This window comes from Giraffa tippelskirchi, chromosome 11, assembly GCF_054371585.1.
Source record: "Giraffa tippelskirchi isolate mGirTip1 chromosome 11, T2T-mGirTip1v1.2.pri, whole genome shotgun sequence".
Lineage (NCBI taxonomy): Eukaryota > Metazoa > Chordata > Mammalia > Artiodactyla > Giraffidae > Giraffa > Giraffa tippelskirchi.
In genome coordinates this window covers 140,194,028-140,208,555 of record NC_137285.1, presented here as the reverse complement: position 1 = coordinate 140,208,555, position 14,528 = coordinate 140,194,028, and positions in this window count along the sequence as shown.

Below are 14,528 nucleotides of genomic sequence, written 5' to 3'. Positions count from 1 at the left end.
GGAAATGGCAACTCACTCCAGTATTCTTGACCGGGAAATCCCAAGGACGGAGAAACCTGGCGAGCTACCGTACATGGGATCACAAAAGAGTTGGACATGACATAGCAACTAAATAGCAACAACATTGTAGTAATACATTTAAGGTCCACTAATATGTGAGCTTGTATCTGAGCTTTTATTCTGTAGACCTTTTGCTTATCTCTTCATTCTTTTATCAATGTGTATTGTCATAGTTATTGCAGCTTTATAATTAGTCTTGATATTCAGTAAGCAAATTTTCTCATCTTTTAAAAAAGTATTTGGTTCTTGTTGACCATTTATATTCTGAAATAAATTTTAGCTTTACCTTGGGCAAATTTACAAATTTCTCCAAATTCATATTAAATTTTTATTGAAATTGAACTAAATCTAAATTTGGGGGGAAAGCGTTAAACTCAAAATATTATCTTCTGCTAATAAACTTCATAAATCTTACATTTTATGAAACAGCATTTTGAATTTCTGTGTAGAAATCTTCATCATGTGTTAAATTTATTTCCAGGTTTATAATATTTTTACTACTATAAATGGCATATGTTTTTACCTTTTATCCCATATTTGCTGTTAATACACAGAGTGAAATATAGTACTTTAGGAATTTGCTTCATATTACCCCCAAAGAAAGATAAATAAATATATAGAATATTTTCCTGTGATTTACTAGAGAGAATTATACTTTAGATATTAATAAAATAATTTTTTCAAGTGATTTTTAAAAATCATTCAAGTCCATTTGCAAAAATCAATAAAATTCTAGGAGTATTTCTTAAATAGGGTGATATGCAGGAAAAATTAACAGTAATATACTATATCAGATATCTGCCGTAGGTAGTATCCCTTTATGTACAATAAAGGCAGAAGAATTTCAAGAAAATAACTTTAGTTGCTGTTTTTGTATTCTTTAAAAATCTTCCAGTTTTCACAGATTTTCAATCACACAATTAGGTTGATATGTTATTTGTTATGTTTTTGAGATAAGGAAGACTAGAGATGAGTATGTTGTGGAGAAAGTAGGTAAGTGTTATTACTTGTACATAAAACTTGAGATGCTTATAAGACATTAAAGTGGAGATTTCAAGAAGCTTGAAACTAAGTGAAGGCTTGGCAAGAATAAGAACTTGAGAGTTATTGGCCTATGTGAAAGTCACTCAGTCGTGTCCAACTCTGCAACCCCATGGACTGTACAGTCCATAGAATTCTCTAGGCCAGAATACTAGAGTGGGTAGCCTGTCCTTTCTCCAGTGGATCTTCCCAACCCAGGAATCAAACCAGGGTCTCCAGCATTGTAGATGGATTCTTTATCAACTGAGCCATCATATGGATGGTATTAAGACCTATAGGTACGGATGAGATCACTGGAAATAAACACCATTTTCTTCAGTCCATTCACAATTCCTTATCTCATTGTCACTATTTCCACACAGTTCATACACCTATCATTTACTAAAGTTCATCCCAGTTCATGTAGGTGCCTAATTACCATTGAATTTCACACAATTGCTAGGGGACAGCTACAAAACAAGTTCAGTTAAAAGGCATTTGCTGAAATCTCTGAGCTGCAATAAACATCACATGCTTACTGGTATACTAATAAAGGTTTAGTTTTACTAAAATAATTTAATTTTCTTTCCCCAGAAAGAGCTTAATAAACATTTGGATTAAATCGAAGCTTAAAATACTCCATATGATCATGACTGCAATGGGAAATGTAATTGTGACTCTCAGGAGTGAAGTGAATAGTGATCAGAGATCAGGAAGAAAAGCAAATATATGTGGAGAAGGAGAGAGAGCCCTGGTGCTGAATAAAAGATCCCTATGAGTTCAGGAGTTAGTGTTCAGAAATCAAGATTTACACTGTGTTTATTTGAATAGTACGTTCTTCTCGTACTTTGTTCCAGATACAGAAGTGAACTGACTAGGAGATGAGTGAAAGGTGCTGATGGTTTTCCTTCCCTTCTTTGGGAAAGAAAAAAAAAAGTAAGTAAAAGACCTGCTCAAAGACCTGAACTCCCCGTGGCTTTCAGGAAAAGGTTTTTAAAGGCAAAGTGAGAGGTCCGAGGGTCCCTGATCAGCATGTAGGCATTATTCTGATTGGTTGGTGGTGAGGTGACTGTGTGATATTTCAGGAGTCAGCATCACCAACTTCTTGGTTCCTATCAATCTGGAGTCTATGTGCTGGTGGTCAGCGTGCAGTTAACTTTGTCTACCTGATGAGGGTTTTATTATCTGCAAAACAGCTCAGAGATGGCACTTGAGGAGGAACTAAATGTCCTTGACTTTTTGTTTTATGTATGAACTATTCATACTTTGTCTTGCTTGATTGTTTTCCTTTGTTTCTGCATTTTCTCACTTCTTTGATTAAATGTGTTCTTTGGGAGTCGGGAAAGAACCAGGAGGTTTTCTATAAACAAGAGGCAAGCAGGGGAGTCTAGGGTTCTGTCCATGGGAAGATCCCACAGGGTCCTATTAAGTTTCAGTATCACATACCTGACATTAAAGACTTAGTGTAATCAAGACATCCTAATTGTGATTCAGAAAAACTTGGGATGTGATTTTTGAATGAGGTTGGCAAGACAGTCATACTGCTTATTACAAATGGTACAAGTGTGTAGGGTTGCACTGGACTTCTTGAAAAGTCTTGAAACATTTGGAGATGAACACTCTAAAGAATTACTTTAGGCAATCTTTTTATGCATGCTTAGGGACAGAAGGCATTTCAGGAGAGAAACAAGTGAACTACAAGGATGGGGGTGGACTGTGTTAGGGAGAGTTGCCAAATCAGTTCAGTCACTCAGTCATGTTCAACTCTTTGTGACCCCGTGGACTGTAGCATTCCAAGCTTCCTTGTTCATCATCAACTCCAGGAACTTGCTCAAATTCATGTCCATTGAGTTGGTGATGCCATCCAACTAAATAAATAGTCTATAATGATAAAGAAGAGTATACATTGTGTGAGAATCATGTATTGAGGGATGTGTGCATGCATGCTAAGACGCTTCAGCTGTGTCTGACTCTGTGCCACCCCATGGACTATAGCCCACTAGACTCCTCCATTCATGGTTCTCCAGGCAAGAATACTGGAGTGGGTTGCCATGCCCTCCTCTTGTTGAGGGCTCCCTCTATGTTAATTACTGTATTAACTGCCATGCTTTCTCTCATGTAATCAGTTCAACAGCCCTATAAAGTAGGTAATAATTGAGCTTATTTTGAAGGTTAAAAACAAAGTGAGGCTCAAAAAAATCACATAATTATTAAATAATTAAGCTTAAACTTCAACCTGGCCTTAATTGACTCCAAAGCCTACATTTTATATGCACAATTATTTGTAGAGAATATACGCTTTCACAATAGTGTATTCTGACAAAATGCATATTCTGGCAAGTCTAGGGTAAAAGGTGTATAGAGAATTTGATTACCTGATTGATTAAAAAGAAAATCTTTGGTTCATTGAATTCCCTTTACTTATATGACAAAAGGAAGATTATTCCACTAGATCTACTTTAATCACACAACTTCTTAAATTCCGAGGCATAAGGGGAAGTAGAGAGATTTGAAATATGAAAGGAACTTGGTGTGCCATTGGTGCTTTTGAGGATACAATGAGCAATGTTAGAAGAAACGCACTGAGCATTAAGGAGCAGGGGGGAGCATGGTCCCCATCTCTCTCCCCTCTGCTACTGCTGCTGCTAAGTCGCTTCAGTCGTGTCTGACTCTGTGCGAACTGACAGCAAATAAGGAAATGGAGACCTTAGTTCAACTGATGCAAGGAACTGCATTCTGCCAACAACATAACTGAGTATGGGAGAGAATTCTTCTCCAGATGCTCTCGAAAGGGCTAGTCTATCTAACCCTTTGTATTTGGCCTGGGAAGATCCTGAGCATCTCAGGTGGTACTAGTGGTAAACAACCTGTCTGCCAATGCAGGAGAGGTAAGATGAAGGTTGATCCCTGGGCTGGGAAGATTACCTGGAAGAGGACATGGCAACCCACTCCAGTATTCTTGCCTAGAGAACCCATGGACAGAGGAGCCTGGTGGGCTACATTCTATAGGGTTGCAAAGAGTCAGACATGACTGGAGTGACATAGCACACACATATGACTTTGAGCAAAAGAATTACTGAGCCTGACCTAGAGAAACCATGTGATAATAAATGGATGTTATTCTAAGCTGCAAAGTCTGAGATAATTTGCAAGCAGTATAGGAAACTAACACAGTGAGAGACAGTCAATATGCAGCACCCTCATTTTCTTGTATCTGATAGTCAGATGAGACAATTGTAAAGCTTTCTCTTTGGAACCAGGGGAAAGAGAGTTCTCAAGAGACTTTCAGTTCTATACCATATAGATGGCAAAATAGTTTTATTTTTTATGCCTTGAATAGTCCTCAGTATTTATACCAATTTGAAATTCTGTTCCCAACATCTAAATGACAGCAAATCTCAGCTGAGTAGTGTGACATTTCTGTTGAATGTGATTAGAATTGTGAGGTGGGGAGAAAAGATGACATTTTGCAACTCTTGCTGTTAAATCCATCAACAAAACATAAATATGCCTGATAGAACTATAAGAAATACCTTTCTTTGAAAGTGGGCACTGTGCATTAAGTAAGGCTGAGTAATAATCAATATTGTCATGAAAGAAAAAAAAAACCAGGCAGTTGTCCAATTTGGGTGCAAAACACATTGAATATTTGATTTCAATAATCAAATGCTTTTGGTCTAAATCTCCATGGTGTAACATAGAGCCAAGCACACACACATGCAAATTGAAATATTTTAAGTTAACTATCCTTTTTACAAATATGTATATGCTGTTTAATCTTGATATATTCTTAATGAAATGCTAATGTAAGAAGAAAGATTTGCCTGAGTGGCTTACTTTAATACAATTAAAATGAATTTCATATGGACGCTAATACAGCCCAATGTCCTCAACATCATTTTCCTGCATCAGAGATGCTCCAGAAATGGATACTGACAAGGGACCTTCAACTAGATAAGTAGGAAATAAACTCAAGTGAAAATGTTGGTTTTTATCATGGGTGAGCCTTGAGAAATTATGACTGTAAAAAGCTTCAGTTTTAATGACACCGTTTTATCTCTAGTAGGCATGCATTAACAATGAGTCTCTTCTTCATCTTTTTTGCTCCATAAACTTTTACTCCTAGTGTACCCTTGTGACTTCCCTGGGGAGGATGATTCAAATAATTGAAAACAGAGGCCCAGACTATTTCAGTTATGACTCAGGAGCATCAATTATTCTGTTTCATAATAAACACACTCAACTCAAGAAAGTATTCATTTACTCTGCCCACTTTCCATGAGGATTCTGCTTTGGGACTAGAGAAGGGAAAAAGAGAAAATAGGTTATTTCTCAATTTTGTTAAAAAATGTGTGAATATGTGAGCAAGCTTTAAAGTTTTCAATAAAGTAACTTAAAACATATCCCATTTATTAAACACTTGCTCCACTGAAATCTACCAGGTATTAAAGACTGCTTCAGTAATCCTGTGTCTTCAACATAAGGCACACATGAAAAATAATAATATTTATGATTATATTAACCTATGGCATTTTTCATTGTTAGTATGTTATTGGCATACGTAGAACATACTTTATTTCCTTTAATCTTGACTACAACTCTATAATAGATGCTAGTCTTAAACTTAGATATTACATTTTGCAGAGGATAAATGTCTTACTTAAGATAAGAAAGTGAGCATATTTTGGAGCCCAGAGACTTAATAAATTTGGTGAATGTCTGAATATTGATCTAATCTCTGTAGGGTTCTTCTATTGAACTCCGTTGTGATTGAAATATTATTGGGATATGTGGATCTGTTTATCTGATATATATATATATATTCCATTAATCAATATCACTAATCATTTTAAAATTTTTTATTACTTTTTCTTAGGCTAATCCTATTAGTGGGACCCATGATATTACTTTTATATACCTTTCTATAGACTTCCAGTTATCTCTCCTTTCTTTTATCTATTTAATTGTTGCTTGCTTGACTCCTACCCTTTTAGTGATTTAAAAGATTTTCATTCACTACTCTACCTATATTGAAATTATGCATCTTTAGGATTCCTCATTTTCTTATGTAATATGCTGACATCTCAGAAGATTTCTTTAAATTCTTCATCCATCAAACAAAGCTGAATGTAAATATCGAACCATTCATATTATTAAAAATATAAAACATGACTCTAAATTGAGATAATATATATTTGTCTTTATATTTTATATTCCTAATTTTCTTATCTTAATTTATATAGTAGTAATGTAATAAATATTTGATATGATAGAGTATTAAATCTTAAAAAGACAGTGATTTCTATTTTAGTTTTTATAAGTAAAGTCTTTCAAGCAAGTCTAACTAATGAGACAATTGATATAATAAAGATTTCTTTATACTAAAATATTAGTTTAAATCATATTTATTGATTGAGTAAACATTCTGAAGAACAGACATCAATGACATGTACATAGTCATATATATGTCCTGTGTATGCCATGGAAAAAATGAATTTCATTGTCAAATAAATTAAAAAATTTGAGAGGCTACACAGTGTTAATCATTATCTTTGTTGAAGAATTTGTCACAGTAGTTAATACAAACCAGGAATCTCTATAAAGGAGCTTTTAGATAGATTTGCATATGTGTTATCAATTATTAGTTCTATCAGTTTTAGTCATATCCTTATTTTTATCAATATCTATAATTTTCCATCTATAAAATTAGAGATTATTTATAATTGGGGTATACATTATAAGGCAACCCAAGGTTAAATATATGAGATTTTTCAAAATGCAATCATGAATATGATTTAACATTTACTTATTTTGACAATTTCTATAAATATTACGGGCTTATTCCAGTGGGTTGTTGATATATGTAAATTATATAATTTAGTTGAATATTAGCTTGAGACATCCAACTCATGTAAAATATTGGTAGAATGATAATTTTCACTATAGGTTATATTAAATTTGTATTATTAGCAAATTGTGTGTGAGATTTCCTCAGGGCTACTTGGTTAAAAAATGACCTTTCATAAATGAAATTACCAAAATATAAAAGTAGAAATAATACTATTATGAAATACTGTATACTTCATTCTGGTAAAATAAGTATAAACTTTTTGCCACTGTGTTTTATGTATCCCTCCTTCTGACAGTTTTTTCATATATTTCCATTTCTCATAAAGTCTTATATACACTGATATAGACTTCTCTTTTACTCATCAACCAACATGATAATAAAAATCTTTTAAATAATTAACATTACTTACTACCATGTAACATCAAGCCTGTATTTAAATTGTCCCAGTTGACTCATGGAGTTTATTTTACACTTGCTTGATTCAAATCAGTTTCCAAATAAGTGTAAGCACTATATTTGGTTATTAAAGTTGTTTAAATCTCTTTTATTCTAGCTATAATAGCACGCTTCTCCTCAAGTTTAAGTTTTTATTTTTTGGAGAAATAAATTTGTCTTATAGAATCTTCCATATTGTGTGTTTGATTGTTTCTATATCGCATTTTTGAACTGTTTCTCTATCCCTTCAATTTAAGGTAGATTGTTATCAAAGGAAAAAAAACTAATCAGTACTCGATCAAAGAAAGAAATAGGAAATTTTATTTAAGCTAAATTGAGGATTATAATCCAGGAAACAGTCTTTCAGAGAGCTCTGAGAATGTCTACATGCATATGCAAGAGGTGGGTCACTGGAGCCACTTACAGATTAGAGAAAGAAATGTTACTTTCTAAGGAGTCACAGGGTGGTAGTGACTTAGTCACTAAGTCAAGTGTGACTCTTGTGACTTCATGAACTGTAGCCCACCAGGCTCCTCTGTCCATGGGATTTCCCAGACAAGAATACTGGAGTGGTTTGCCATTTCCTTCTCCAGGGGATCATCCTGACCCAGGGATTGAACCCGAGTCTTCTGCATTGCAGGCAAATTCTTTGGATTCTTTACTGCCTGAGCTACCAGGGAAGGAGTTACATGGCTGATACCAGAAGGAGAAAATTTGACCTTTATGGTTGAGCAGTTATTTCTGTTATTGGGGGGGTCTGATCAACATATAATGCAGATGCACTATACACACTAGAGGGAAAGGAGCAGGTCAAAATGGCCATGGAAACATTTTTATGTTAAAATCCTTTTGTCCTGACTTAAAGTATGAGTTTTTATTTTATCAGTCTGCAGTTAGACCCAGAGGATTTAACTTCCCTGGATTCAGGTTCTGATTTTTAGGCTAGGATAATTCATGCAATGCCACGTATACCTCCTTGTATCACTTCATGAAGAACATTTCATCCCATTGTCACCATCTGTGATACTGAATTTGAACTGGGTTCAGCAGGTGTCACCTGACACCCACCGCACCCCAATTCCAATATTTCGCATTAGAATACTAATGTCATAATTAAACAATGAGTAAGGCCAAGAGACTTTTAAGGTTTTGATCTTGGCTCTGAAAACTTGAGCGTAATTCTTTTTCTGGTAAAGAATAGGGTTAAAAATAGTCTGCTTCTCTGATAAACCATAATGGAAAAGAATATGAAAATGAATATAAATATTTTTTATGTATATGTATAAATCAGTTTGCCATACAGCAGAAATTAGCACAACACAGTAAATCAACTATATCAATATCTTTTTAAATAGTCTCTCATCAACTTCTTAGGGCTATTGTGTAGTGTTTTCCGTAAAACCCTCTGGCAGTGACTGGAACATGGAAAGTCTTCATGTTTGCTTTTCTCACAACATGATTTAAGTAATTTACAAGGGGTGCCACATTTTAATATACATCGTCTTCCTCTTCTCTAAACTCATTACTTCTAACTCTATTAGTAAGCACAACTTTGGTAAAGCCTGTCAAAATATACTCAGAGGTATTGGAACTTCAGGGAAGATAGAATATAGATCAGTCGCTGAGATGGGCAAGTGCAGAAATGGCTCAAGACTCACAGGATGCAAAGGTAGAATAATAATTAATAATTCAGTAGAAGCAAGAAAGAGAAGCTAGAAGAAGGAGAGCATGTCTAAGACCCAAATAATCTCTAGAAATATTGGGACCAACTGTACTCCCCATAACAAATGGGATTAGAATTTGAGTGGTAATAATTAAAATCTTAAGTCATGAAGACTCTATGAGCACAGCAGACTGGATGAACCCAGCAACTGATATGTTTGCTGAAAAATTAATATAAGTGGTTGTTACTTGGCAGAGCAGTTTCAACTGTGTTATGGACTGAGTGTTTTTCCCCCTCTACTCCAAATTTATCTTAAAATCTAAAGCCCTAATGAAATTGTACTAGGAAGTGGGGGCCTTTGAGAAGTGATTAAATCATGAGGAATTAGCCCTCATGAATAAGATTAGTGCCTTTATAAAAGTGACCCCACAGAACTCTCTGTCTTTATAACATGTGAGGACATAAGGAGAAAAATACTGTCTACATAACAGGAAGCCAGCCTCACCAGACAATGAATCTGCTGGGACCCTGATCTTAGACTTCTCCACCTCCAGAACAGTAAGAAGTAAATATTATTTGTGTTACCTAGTCTATGGTATTATTATTATAGCATCTGAAACAGTCTAAGACAAAGTCTTGCTTATTTTTTTTTAAACTACATAGTTGGAAGTTCTAAACTTGAAACTATGCAGTACTTACAATGGAAATATTTTTAGTTTACTGAAGACAAACCACAATAGAATAGAAAATTCACCAAGATTTTATGCTTCTAGGAGATATCAATTTTGCAAGAGGAAGAAAAAAGTGCATGGTTGTGTTTGCTTGAGGATTTCTTCTTGTTAAGTTATAGCCACAGGTTTATGAATATATTACCATACTTCTATTTAAACTTTAAAAGATTAGAGATAAGTAAACTCTAGCAAGAAATATACATTTGTTGTAATATTGGTGTGTAACTGTGCCTTTATAAACGAACTGTCTAGATTTCTGCAAAGTTTTCGGTGCAAAATCCATTACTTCAATTAAACTTCAGGACAATGATTTAAGTCTAACAGGTGAGGAAACTGTGCTCAGTGTAGACAGAAGTTTCCCAGGGTCACATTATTTGGTCTGTCACTAACAGAGCTGATTTCAAAGCAGAGGTTCCTGAACTCCATTTCCAGTGCTTTCACTACATGGTTTATTTATGTCACAATTGCACTTAAAAAAACAATGTCAGGCAAATTATCAGAGGAAACAGGAAGAAAATGTCTAGAATACAAATTAAAAAACAAGTGATTAAAATATAAATTAAAGTATTAAAAATGCATAGATCAGGATTTTCTGTTTACTTTTAAATTTTTTACATGAAAATAATGATTAAATTGCATATCAGTTAAAAAATACTAAACACCACAAATTTAATATTTTTCTTTATAAAGATTTTTTTTGCAAATAGTAAAAATTGATATGAAATATTCCACAAAATTTTGTATATCTTAATGAAAAAGAAAATAATTTTAATTAACAATTTTTATTAAATACTGTTTAAATATCACTATAAAACTTTCATGAACAATTTGAGGCCTATATTACATATTTGTAATTCATGAATTTAATGTAGTATCTGTAGCTTTCTTTTGATTGACATGTTCAAGCTTTCTAATGTTTCCAACATTTATTCCTCTGAAAGACAGAACAATATCCTCTAGAAAATATCTACATTCCAATATTTCCAGAAATTTTCATTTCTCTATGTGGAACTCTTTCATGGTCTGAAGAAGCATTTGTCAAGTGCAATTGAACTTGAAGAAGTTGGAATACATGCTTTCTTTATGATTTGGTATATTACAAGGAGGCAGAGTGAATTGCACTTGAGTAATAAATTGGAACTAAAGCCACACATAAGACTTTTCTGAGTTAGTTTATGACTGTTTCCAAACTCAGATATATCTGTCCAGGAGAATGCATAATAATAAATTCTCTGGTTTTCTAATTCCAGGTGGAATTAGTAAGAGAACTATCACTTTATCGACAATTTCTCTACACATAATATAATATTCTAGGTATTGCAGGAAGCCTAATGAGCTGTAACATAGAGGCCCAGCCTAAAGAAGTTTATACTTCATGCGAGAAGACTGGTATTTAAGTATACACACAGCAGTGTGAATTGAACTATAGCTCCTCACAATTCAGTTCATAATTTGCCTAGTGAAGAGAAGAGATAACAAAATCTATGAGCAGAGAAATGTCTAAGGTATAAGTCATCTTTTATTGAATCCTATCCCCCACACCAAAACATAAAATAAAATATTTTTTATTTAATTTATCCAAGTGAAGTCTGAAGAGCCACTTCCTAGCATCTAGCATTGTGATATGAATTTAGAAGGTGATAAACATCTTGTAACTCAAACAGATAAATACAGAGCAATATTTAACCTGCACACTGAAGGAGCTAAATTGCTCCTGAAGGCTGAAAGTTGGAGGCTGGACCGTGTGCTAGGCTTATGTCATATCTCTGAAATTAGCATTAACTCTATTTCACTGATGCAGTAATTAGAGGAACAAAAGCCTTGTTGTTTCTTCAAGTTCACCCAGACAGCAAGCCAAAACAAGAACCCAGAAAATTTAGACTGAACGTTTATGTTCATTCCACTAAACCATTCATCAATGCTGTTACCAAACATTCTTATGTAAATGTGTAGGAGTCATTCCTTTATGTTTTTAGAAGCTCTGATTAATACCCATACTTAATGTTGCTTTGGACTTCCCAGCTGGTGCTAGTGGTAAAGAACCTGACTGCTATTGCAGGAGACCTAAGAGACACAGGTTGGATCCCTGGGTGGGGATGATCCCCTGGAGAAGGACATGGCAACTCAATCCAGTATTTTTGCCAGGAGATTCCCATGGATAGAGGAGCCTGATGGGCTACAGTCCATAGGATCACACAGTCAGAAATGACTGAAGCAACTTGGCAGGCACATCTCTTTAAGGCCTATCCACATAGTTCTCCACAGGGACCCCTTAAAGAGAGAGGGTTTATTAGTACCCCTCTGAGTTTTTATTTTTTTATTTTTTTTATTTTATTTTTTCCCTCTGAGTTTTTAAAAGCTAAGAGAAGAATTATAAAACCTAGAGGGCTTTCCCTATTTAAGACAAATGTTTTTGTCTAAGCCAATTTGCATAAAACTTTTTCAAAGGAAAGTAATCTGAGTTAGGCTAGCATTTTCTCTCTCTCTCTCTCTGAAGGTTATTATTATTATTATTATTATTATTATTATTATTATTTTTGGATGTGGACCATTTTTAAAGCGATCCATTTGCTCTTGTTGTTTAGTCACTCAGTTATGTCCGACTCTTTGCAACGCCATGGATTGTAGCCCTCCAGGCCCCTCTGTCCATGGAGATGCTTCAGGCAAGAATATTGGAATGGATGGCCATGCCCTCCTCCAGAGGATCTTCTCGACTCAGGAATTAAACCCATGTCTCCTGTGGTTCCTGCATTGCAGAAAGATTCTTTACCACTGAGCCACAGGGGAAGCCCTTCACTTAGCATAATGCCCTCCAAATTTATCTGTGTTACGGCAAATGGTAAACTTTTATTCTCTTTATGGCTGAGTAGTATTCTATTGTGTGTATATATTACCACATATTCTGCATCCATTCATCTGTTGATGGACATATTCCAAATTTTGGCTATTGTAAACAGTGCTGCTATGAACAGTTAAGGTGCATATATCTATTTGTGTGGTTATGCTTCCCAACACAAAGGAAATAAAAACAAAAATAAACAAATGGGATCTAATCAAATGTAAAGACTTTTGCACAGCCAAGGAAACAATGGACAAAAAGAAAACACCACTTACTGAGTAGGAAAAAATATTTGCAAATGATATGACACAAAAGAGATTAATATCCAACATGTTTAAATAGCTTATGCAACTCAACAAAAAAAAGGAAGCGACCCAGTTAAAAATGGACAGGAGAACTGGATAGACACTTTTCCAAAGAAGGCAAGCAGATGCTTAACAGTCACACAAAAAGACATTCAACATCACTAATCATCAGGGAGATGCAAATCAAAAATCACAATGAGATATCACATCACATCTTTTGGACTGATTATCATAAAAAACGACCCAGAAAACAAACGTTGGCAAGGATGTGGGGAAAAGGGAACCCTTGAATACTGTTGGTGGGGATGTAAATTGATGCAACCACTATGGAAAACAGAATGAGGATTCCTCAAAAAAACTGAAAATAGAACTACCATGTGACCGAGCAATTCCACCCCTGGGTATATATCAAAGCAAAACTATTAACTTAAAATGGTACATGAATCCCATGAATCTTTAATATAAAATCTGATTCTCAGAGAATGGCCTGCTTGGCCCACTTTTAAATGTGCCTGTGGTAGAACATTTCATGGAAACAGCAGCATTCGTAAGAAAACTTTCTCACAAGGGAGACATGAAAACAACAACAACAACAATTTATAGCAATCACTTTCTCAACTCTGGTTAAGGCAATATGCGGTTTATGTTGCTGATTGTTCTGTAGTAAAAATTGCCATCAATGAACAATGCTTTCCATTCTTAGCACATTTAGAAATTATGCAAATTAAAAGAGGAGACAAGAATATTCTTATGTGCTTGAGTATATCTCTGGGTAATGACCACAGTTGGCCAATTTATCTCTTCAAACTGTCAGTATCAGAGGCTTCCAATGGAGAACCTAGATTAAAAAGGCAAATGAATCATAAATAAGCTAGCTCATACTTTCTGTAGATGACTGTCTAGCATTTTGGTATGGCTTTATTTGAAATATGCATGTCTGGTGGAAGCTATTACGGGACTTGGAAACAGATAGTAAATAGAGAATACATCCATTCATAATGGTAAAAGAAACTTTAAGTATTGAGGCTTTTACATTTCATCTGGGATCTGACAGGATTGTCTGTATTTGGAGTTAGAGCTATCAAAATATCCATGAAAATGGCACAGGAAAAAGATGGTGGCTTGAAATGCCTTGATTCTGCCAAGTAACACAAAGGAGTTAGGTTTGTTCTAAAATTTTCTGCAGAACAGCAAAGGGCTGAGACATCATTGCAAGGGGATGTGACATGTGTCATCAAAAGCCTACACTAGCTGTCAGAATTCAACCATTTGTTTTATGATTCTGTGGTAAAAATAAAACTATTCTCTGGAACCACAGGAATACAATGGATTCACAGTGAGCTTGAAAAAAAAATACTCTTTAACATGTGTCTTCCAGCCTCTGGTCTTGCCCAACTAAAATTCGGAGTTTGAACAATTCTTAAGTTAACCTGTAAGATCATCAATGGCCTTTGAGCTTTTTGTCTTTTAACTATACCACCTAAACCTGTCATTAATGACTATCCTCCAAAGGATAGTGGCCCACCAGGCTCCTCTGTTCATGGGATTATCCAGAGAAGAATACTGGAGTGGGTTGCTGTGTTCTCCTCCAGAGGATCTTCCCAACCCAGGGATTGAATCTGCA